The following is an 8,922-nucleotide window of genomic DNA, read 5'->3' as shown; positions in this document are numbered from 1 at the left end:
TATATAATGAACAGTAGACCAAGAGCCACTGAGCATAATAAATATAGACACACCCAACGAGAGACTAGCAAAATTCGTCAATCAAATGCTCCAAAAGATGAAAAAAGAAATCACAGGTTCAACAAGTATGGTAGGTAACTTTAATACACCACTCTCTGAGAAAGTTAGATCACAGGTAAAGAAGCTTAATGAGGAGGCTACAAATGTAAACATTGCAATTAGACGACTTGACTTGATAGGTATTTTCAGAGTTCTCCACCCAAATGCAAAGAAAGTCGCATTCTTTGTAAGCCCATACTGCACCAACATGAAGATAAACCACATGCTGGGATACAAGTCAAATCTATGTAAATTCAAACACATTGCGATCATACAGACCTCTCTTTCTGGCCACTGTGCCATAAAGCTAGAAAAAACAAAAGGATGATGAAGAAAACAAGGGCAAATAATTGGAGGATGATAAACTCTGTATTGCAAAAGTGTGGGTACTGATGAGAATATGAATTACCAAAACTTTGGGACACAGCAATGGCAGTTATGAGAGGTAGTTTGATAGCAATACATGCACACATGAAAAAGGGAGTGAGACTTATGACTGATATGCTGACACAGAATTTACAGCAATTAGAGCAGTGGTTCTCAACCTTCCTTATGCCACAACCCTTTAATACAGTTCTTCATGTTGTAGTGATACCCCCAATCATAAAATTATTTTCATAAAATTATTTACTACTACATCACTGTAATTTTGCTACTGTTATGAATTGGGCATCCCCTGTGAAAGGTCGTTCACCACTAAAGGAGTCATGACCCACAGGTTGAGAACCACTGAATTAGAGCATAGTTAACAGGACAGTCCCACTAATAACAAAAGAAAAGAAATAATAAAAATCAGGGAGAGATACAGGAGAGGGAAATTTTTAAAATCTATGGAAAAAGTAATGCTGCTAAAAGTTGTTTCTTTGAAAGGATTAGCAGAATTGCCAGACCAGTGGTAAACCTAACCAAAGAAAGAAAGGAACAAATTTCAATAGCAAGGATGAGGGCTGAAGCAGAGGGCATTACAATAGACCCTAATGAAATAAAAAGAATAATTATACAGTACCATGAACGCCTGTAATTCAATTAATTCAGCAACTTGGAAGACATGGGAAAACCTTGGAAAAGCAATCCATCTCTAGATTGTCCCACGTGGATGTCAAGAATCTCAACAGACCCATAGCAATAGAAGAATAGATAAGGTGATCAAGGGAATACCAACAAAAAATCCCCTGGGCCAGATGGCTTCACAGGAGATTCTACCAAGCCTTCAAAGAAAAGCTGACACCAATCCTACACACACTCTTCCAGAGCACAGAACAAGACGGCAGACTCCTGACCCTGTCTATGGAGCCAGCATAACTCTGATACATAATGTGGGCAAGGATCCCACAAGAATCAATAATAGACCAATAGACCAATGCAAGAAATATATGAAAAACCAACAGCCAAAATGATTGTCAATGGAGAAAAGATGAAAACAAGCACTCTGAAAAAGGGGAGCAGACAAGGATAGCCTTTGTCCCCTCATCGTACTGGATTTTCCTGGCAAACAAAATAAGGCTAAGAAAAGACATGAATGGTATACATCTGTAGAAGGAAGAGGTAAACTATCATTACTCGTGGATGATATGATTTTATATATGGAAAATTTTAAAATCTCCACAAAGGGAGTGCTGGAAGGAATAGAGGAATATAGCAGAGTGACAAAATACAAGATTACCAGACAGAAGTCTATTCGACTGCTATTCATACCAGACCAAACCACAAAAGAGGAGATCAAAAACGCAGTACCCCTCACAATAGTCAACCACAAATTGAAATATCTAGGGATATACCTAACCAAAAAACATAAGATTTGTATCAGGAAAACTACTGAATACTATTAAAAGAAGCCAAGAGTGATGTCAACAAATGTAAGAATATCCTATGCCCATGGATTGGAAGACTCAATATAGTAAAGCTGTCAATTCTATCCTAGGCACTCTATAAGTTCAATGATATCCTGACATAAACACTATCATCTTTCTTCAAAGAATTGGAAAAACTGATTACCAAAATGATATGGAGAGGGAATAAGTCCAGAAATAGCAGAAAACTCCTCAAGAAGAAGGGCAAAGTTGGAGGGCTTGCTGTACCTGACTTTAGCGCCTATTATACAGCCACAGTGGTCAAAACTTTGTGGTAATGGTATAATGACAGATGCTCAGACTAATGGAAAAGAATCAAAAACCCAGAAATAAAATCATCAGCATAGACTTATCTTCAATAAGCGCCCCCAAAATATCAAATGGGAAACACATGTTCTCTTCAATAAGTGGTGCTGGAAAAAATAGATATATACCTGCAGTAAAATTAAGCAAGACCCTTACCTCGGTTTATGCCCAAGAATAAACTCAAGGTGGATCACAGATCTTGAGTTGAACCCCAAAAATATTAGGGCCATCCATGAAGGAATTGGGACAAACCTTAGAAGTTTGACTCAGGGAATGCATAGGATATCAGAAATAGGGAAGAACACAAACACAGAGGAGGCCCAAATTGACAAATGGGATATATTGAAGATAAAACACCTGTGTACATCGAAAGATTTCACCAAGAGAGTAATAAGAGAGTCCATGAACTGGGAAAACATATTTAGCAATGACATATCAGACAAATGTCTTATTACTAAAATCTACAATACTCTGCTAACTTACAATAAGAAAAAAACCAATTACCCACTGAGGAGGTGGGTAAAGTACCTGAAAAGAAATTTCACAAGGGCAGAAATCCAAATGACCAATAAATATATGAGAAATGTTGCCGATTATTAGCCATAAGAGAAATACAAAATGAAACAACTATCAGATCCCACCTGACACCCTCAAAGATAGACCAATTCAAAATATCAGAAAGTAACAAGTGCTGGAGGGGCTGTGGGGAGACAGGAACTCTCATCCTCTTCTGGTGGACCTTTAGCTATGTACAGCCACTATGGAACTCGATTTGGCAACATCAAAAACAGATGGAAATCGAGTTACCATATGACCCAGCAATCCCCCTACTGGGCATATACCCAGAAGAGGCAAGAAATAAGTCATGGCCAGATATCTGTGCTCCAATGTTCATCATGGCACAAATCACAATTGCAAGGAGTTGGAAACAACCCAAATTTCCATCAACAAACGAATGGATAAATAGACTGTGGTACATACATACAATGGAGTACTGCCCATCCCTAAAATGCAGTGATGAACGCATGAAACACATTGCCACATGGGAAGAACTGCAGGAAATAATGCTAAGTGAAGTAAGTCAAGCACAAAAGGACAAGTACAACATGAGCCCACTGAGGTAAGCTTTTACAAAAATGAGGCATAGGGGAAATGCTATACATACATACATTCCTGGGTTGAGGTCCATGTACTATGGCAGGGGCCAAACCCAATCCAGGGATACATAGGGCAGCCAACTAAATAGGAGGGGGAACGAAAAAGAAAAAAAAGCTATGAGTAGGGAAGGGGGGAGCAGGGTGTTAACCCACCCAAGGAGAGGGAGTTGTTTCTATCTCCACAGGAGAGAGAAGGACCAGACTTCAACCCAGTGCCCCAAGACATGATGCAACAAACCAGCATGAAGCAGGGAACCAACAGGGAGGTTTGTGGAGCCAGCCCTAAGCCCAACTATGTGGACCCCCCACCTGCTCCTCACCCCCACCCTGCCTTCTCTGAAGAATTAACTTCAGAGGTCAGCACTGATGCTGTAGCTCAGGGAGAGGGTGTTTCTGATCAGGTGCAATGAGAAGGAAGGAAAGAAAGTGGAACACATCCCGGCCCAACAAGCCCCAAGGACAATATTCTGGCTTAGAGAAGCCAATGCACAGAGAGGACCATAGGGCCTGTCCCACCACCAGATACAATGCCCCTCACCGATTCATAGTGCTATGGGGGACAACAGTGGGGAAACCACAGAAGACACAGAGCGGGAATTGTCTCCCACCTGACCTCACCAAACTGGGGCAAAACACTAAGGACATTCAACAGAGCAGCAAGGGGAGCAAAGCAAAGAAATCCCTGAGGAATACCAAAAATAAACTTTGGGGTTAGGGTGTGGCACCCTATCAGACTCAACAGAAAAACACTTATAATGGTCAACAGACAGACCTGGAACTATTTATAGGCTTTTTGGTTTTTGCTGTTGGTTATTCTTGTTGTTGTTTTATTTTGCTATGTTTTGCTTTGCCTTGTCTTTGTGCTTATTATTGTATCTGAATGTCTATCTAGATAAGATAGGCAGGATAAACAATCCAGAGGAGAAAACACTGGGACCGATTATTCTTGAGGGACCCGGAAGTGGGGGGAAGTGGAAGGGCATGCCAAAAAATCCAGGGACAAGGGAACAAGTGATCAAAAATCTATAGCAGGGAGGACATAGGATGCCTGGCTGGGGGTGGTGGGGGGTGGGGTGGGGGAGGGGTCACTTGATCATGGTCAATGTAGCTGAGAGGAATTATTGAAACCCAAATGAAGACCTAACATTATAGTGGGACAAAAGGAAAGTAAAAGGAAACAGGTGAAAGAGCTAGGAGGCAAAGGACATTTATAGGGATGTGCATATGTAAATACATTTATATATAATAATGGGGAAATATATGTACATATATCTGTTTGTTAAGTATTAATGTTCTCTCAATGTAAGAACACTTTGTTCTCATAACCCAGAACATTGTAATGCTCACCTTCCCTGACATGATTGCTGAAGACAAAAGGGGTGCATAAGCAAATATACTTAAGAAAGTTGATGGTGCCTGGCTATCAAAAGATATAGCATCTGGGGTCTTAAAGGCTTGAAGATAAACAAGTGGCCATCTACCTGAGAAGCAACAAAGCCCACATGGAAGAAGCACACCAGTCTGTGTGATCATGAGGTGTCATGGGATCAGATTTCAGACATCAAAGGCCCAAAACCAAACAAAGTCATATCAATGTAATGAGGAGGAGGGCAGAGCGGAGACCTAAAACCCATCTATAGTCAATTGGGCATCCCCTTTCAGAGGGTTCACAAGGAAGAGACATGTCAGTCAGGGTGCAATATATCACTGCCAAAACACACAACTTTCCTCTTGTTCTCAAAACACACAACTTTCCTCTTGTTCTTTAATGCTTCCTCCCTACCACCCACCCACCCCAATTCTACCTTACAACGCTGGTTAGATCAGAGCATGTTCACTGGTACAGAAAATAGATCACAACACAGGGAATCCAGGACAGATAAACCCCTCAAGAGCAATCATGAGAGTAGCAATACTAAGAGGGGAAGGGGAAGGTGGAGGAGAAAAGGGGAATAAATCATAATGATTGACACATAACTGCCTCCCAGGGGGACAGACAACAGAAAAGTGAGTGAAGGGAGATGTCAGACGGTATAAGACATGAAAAAAAATAAATTATCAAGGGTTTATGAGGGAGAGGGTTGGGGAGGGAGGATAATAATGAGCTGATACCAAAGGCTCAAGTAGAAAGGAAATGTTTTGAAAATGATTATGGAAACATGTACAAATGTGCTGAACACAGTGGATATATGTATGGATTGTGATAAGAGCTATATGAGCCCCCAATACAAAAATTTAAAAATATATTGCTGATGATCTTTTATTTCTTCCTCTTTATCTATTTTAATTAATGTTTTTCTTTTCTTTTTTTGTTTGTTTCTGTTATGTTTCCTAGTTTCTAAAAAACAGAAGGATTGGATGAATAGAGACAATAACTGATGCAAGACTCCACTAGGGATGAGGGCTGGGGAAGAGGAGGGGAATTGGGGAGAAAATAATGAAATCAGTTGGGGGGAGGATGCACAAGGACTGATTATGATGATGTATACATAATTATTTTGAAAAGTGACTTAACTATGAAAAGGCATGATATATTAATTTCATATCAATAAAACTAATGGGAAATTATAACAGATGTTTAAATAGACAAAAGAAAGAAAGAGACTGGGTTGAGGAGTCTGTGAATTCTACCTGTGAATTCTACCTGGTGGCAACCAGCCATGGATAATCATGAAACTGGATTATCCTTTATGTTTAGGTATCCAAATAAGGTTAGCTGTAGCTACCATGACCTTTCCTCAAGAGCTTAGTGGGCTGCCAATATCAAGGACATTTCTACTTGACGATTAAGATTCATAGGGTCCATATGAGTCAGTGGGAGAGAAATAAGGCTTTAACACTGATAGTCTCAGAAACCCATAGGGGCATTTCTATACAATAGGGTGGCTATATGTTGAAATTGACTTGATGGTAGCAAGTGAGTATATGAGTCAGAGGTGACTTGACAACCGTGAGTTTAAATGAAAATGAGACTACTTAGAATTGCTGTCAAAATGGCTCTTAATGCAATCTCCTTTCTATCTCTACAGTAGGTCACTTGACTAATGATGCTGAGATTCTTAGAAGAATGTTTATCTTGGAGGGTGTACCACCAGAAGGCTCCTTGGAATAAAAAATGATGAGACAAAATCTCAAGGACATTAGACATATTATCAAGAGAAACTTGTCCCTCGAAAAGGATATCATCCTTGGTAAATAACTGAAATAGAGGAAAACTTTCAATAGGATGGATTAATACAGAGGTTGCAACAATGGGCTTAAGCTCACAGTAATTTTGAGGGTGGCACAAAACCAGGTAGTGTTTCATTTCGTTTTACATAGGATTATTATTGGTCATAGCCAACTGGATGACACCTACAATAACAACAAAATTTCCAATATAGTATTGATAACAATAAAATATAAATAACAATGAAATATTATCGAAACCTTTATTAAACAAAAATATAAAAGTGTGAAGCCATATGAACTATATTTCTAAACATATCCTTTTCATCTAGGTCTATCAGAAGACTGTTTATATCTTTTTAACCATTCCTGAAGATTTTTGTATTATCTGATTTTCACCATATCAAAACAGCATTTTGGCATCCTCAAAGGACAAATTTGTGTCTTTTTAGTATTCTTTAAATTTTGGGAGCCAAAAATTATGAAAAAGAAAACTCAGGACTGTTGATAGGGTAACATTTCCCAAAGAAATTTTTCTGTGACAGCCTTTGCTACCTTTGGAAAATGAGTGGGTACATTACTGTGGTGAAAACAAATTCCTCAGCAAATCCTCCATTTTCTGACAACTTTTTCATAGTGAGCCCCTGTTTATGTAGCCTTCTGAGCAGCTGATTCTTCCTTGAATTTTATAGGACTTAAATATATCATCGAGGGCCTTCATTTTGATTTGAACCTCTTTTTCTTTCTTTTCTTTTTTTTTAATCCCAAGATGTATTACTGAGAGAACAGAAGAGCTAAATTAATTGGGTTGAGGGGTGGATTTGAAATGGTGCATCTAGGTCATCTTGCCCGGTACCAGACCCATGGTTGCATTCTTCAAGTATGTCCATTATTACATTATTTAATTGAATTATAGTATATTGTGGCATACATTATTTGTCAGTGATTTTTAAGTCTACAAAGCTAATATATTTTAGGATATAACTTCCAACTAGATAACTAATTCTAGAGGAAGACATAGCTATAAAACTAAAGATTCAAGATCAACAGATAATAACTTCCTTAACTTCTTCCACTTTTTAATTTTTTATTATAAAATACTGCCTAATTGTGCAGTTAAGGAAAATATCAATTTATAGTGTATTCATGTATACTTTATTTTGTATCCTTCGATGGCTTTTAGTTTAAGGAAAATATTTCTAAATGCTATAGCAGCAGGAAGTGACTGTTAGTGTTATTGCCTGTTTCTTATAGGAGAAGCACATACAAACACTAGGAACCTGCAGGCCCAAACTTGACTCTTGGTATTTAAAGATAACTGTTTGACATTGATGAATGCTTTTATTTCTTAAATGTATCACTCACAATAATATAATTATGTTATTCTTTCTTTTAGTCTCAGTATTGTGTTTTGTAGAAGACTTTATTGAAGGTCAAAATTGAACTCTACTGCTTTTCTGGGTTTTCTCATTTATCCATAAAAAAAAAGAAAAAAATTATACCACCTTAGCATTAACAGTTGTAAAGCAATAGAAATTGTCAGAAATAAAAATATTGTCAGAACTAAGTTAATATTTCAAAAAGTAGCATCATTGCACTTACTGACAGAGCATCCAAGCTCAGAGACAAACGTGACTAGGAGTCGGTTCAGACACATAGACCTTCTGCAAGGCAGAAAAAAACACTGACGATTTTGGAGCCATCCTCACAATTGCTCCTTGTGTTAGTCTGGGTAGACTAGAGAAGCAAATTCACAAACACGCATATGTGGATAAGAAAGAGCTTCATATATCTAGTAATTACATTAAGAGAATAACCCAGCCCAGTCCAGATCCAGTCTGAATTAGCCCATATGTCCGGTACCAATTTATCAAGTCCTCTTAAGACTCACAAAACACATGCAATGATGCAGATTGCAGGAAGGGCACAGGCCAATGGGTGGGAAGTCATGTGGATCCAGTGGTATTGTAAGCATCTCAGCGCTGGCAGGGGTCTCCACATGGCTTCTGCAGCTCAGCTTAGTTCCACTGTCTTGGCAGCTGCCATGTTTCCCAGGTAGCGAGCAGAGTGAGAGAGTGTCTCCCATCTCTAGGGATCAGTACATGAGTTCTCGGAGTCCTCAGGGGAAGGTCATGCCCACACAGAGGCTTCATTGGCTATACAATAATTGATAGGCTAGACTCCACTCCTCCACTGCTAATCCTCTCAAGTCCCAAATTGACACCAGATTATGTAACTGCCACAACTTCCATGTTTGACCCCATTGTTGCAGCCACACTGCCCATCCATTTGCTTGAGGGCCTCCACTTTTTCAGTGCCCCTCTACTTTACCAACGGGAAGT

This window comes from Tenrec ecaudatus, chromosome 3 (assembly GCF_050624435.1).
Source record: "Tenrec ecaudatus isolate mTenEca1 chromosome 3, mTenEca1.hap1, whole genome shotgun sequence".
NCBI classification, from domain to species: Eukaryota; Metazoa; Chordata; class Mammalia; order Afrosoricida; family Tenrecidae; genus Tenrec; species Tenrec ecaudatus.
The sequence above is the reverse complement of the archived record's forward strand: the minus strand, read 5'-3'. Positions refer to the sequence as shown.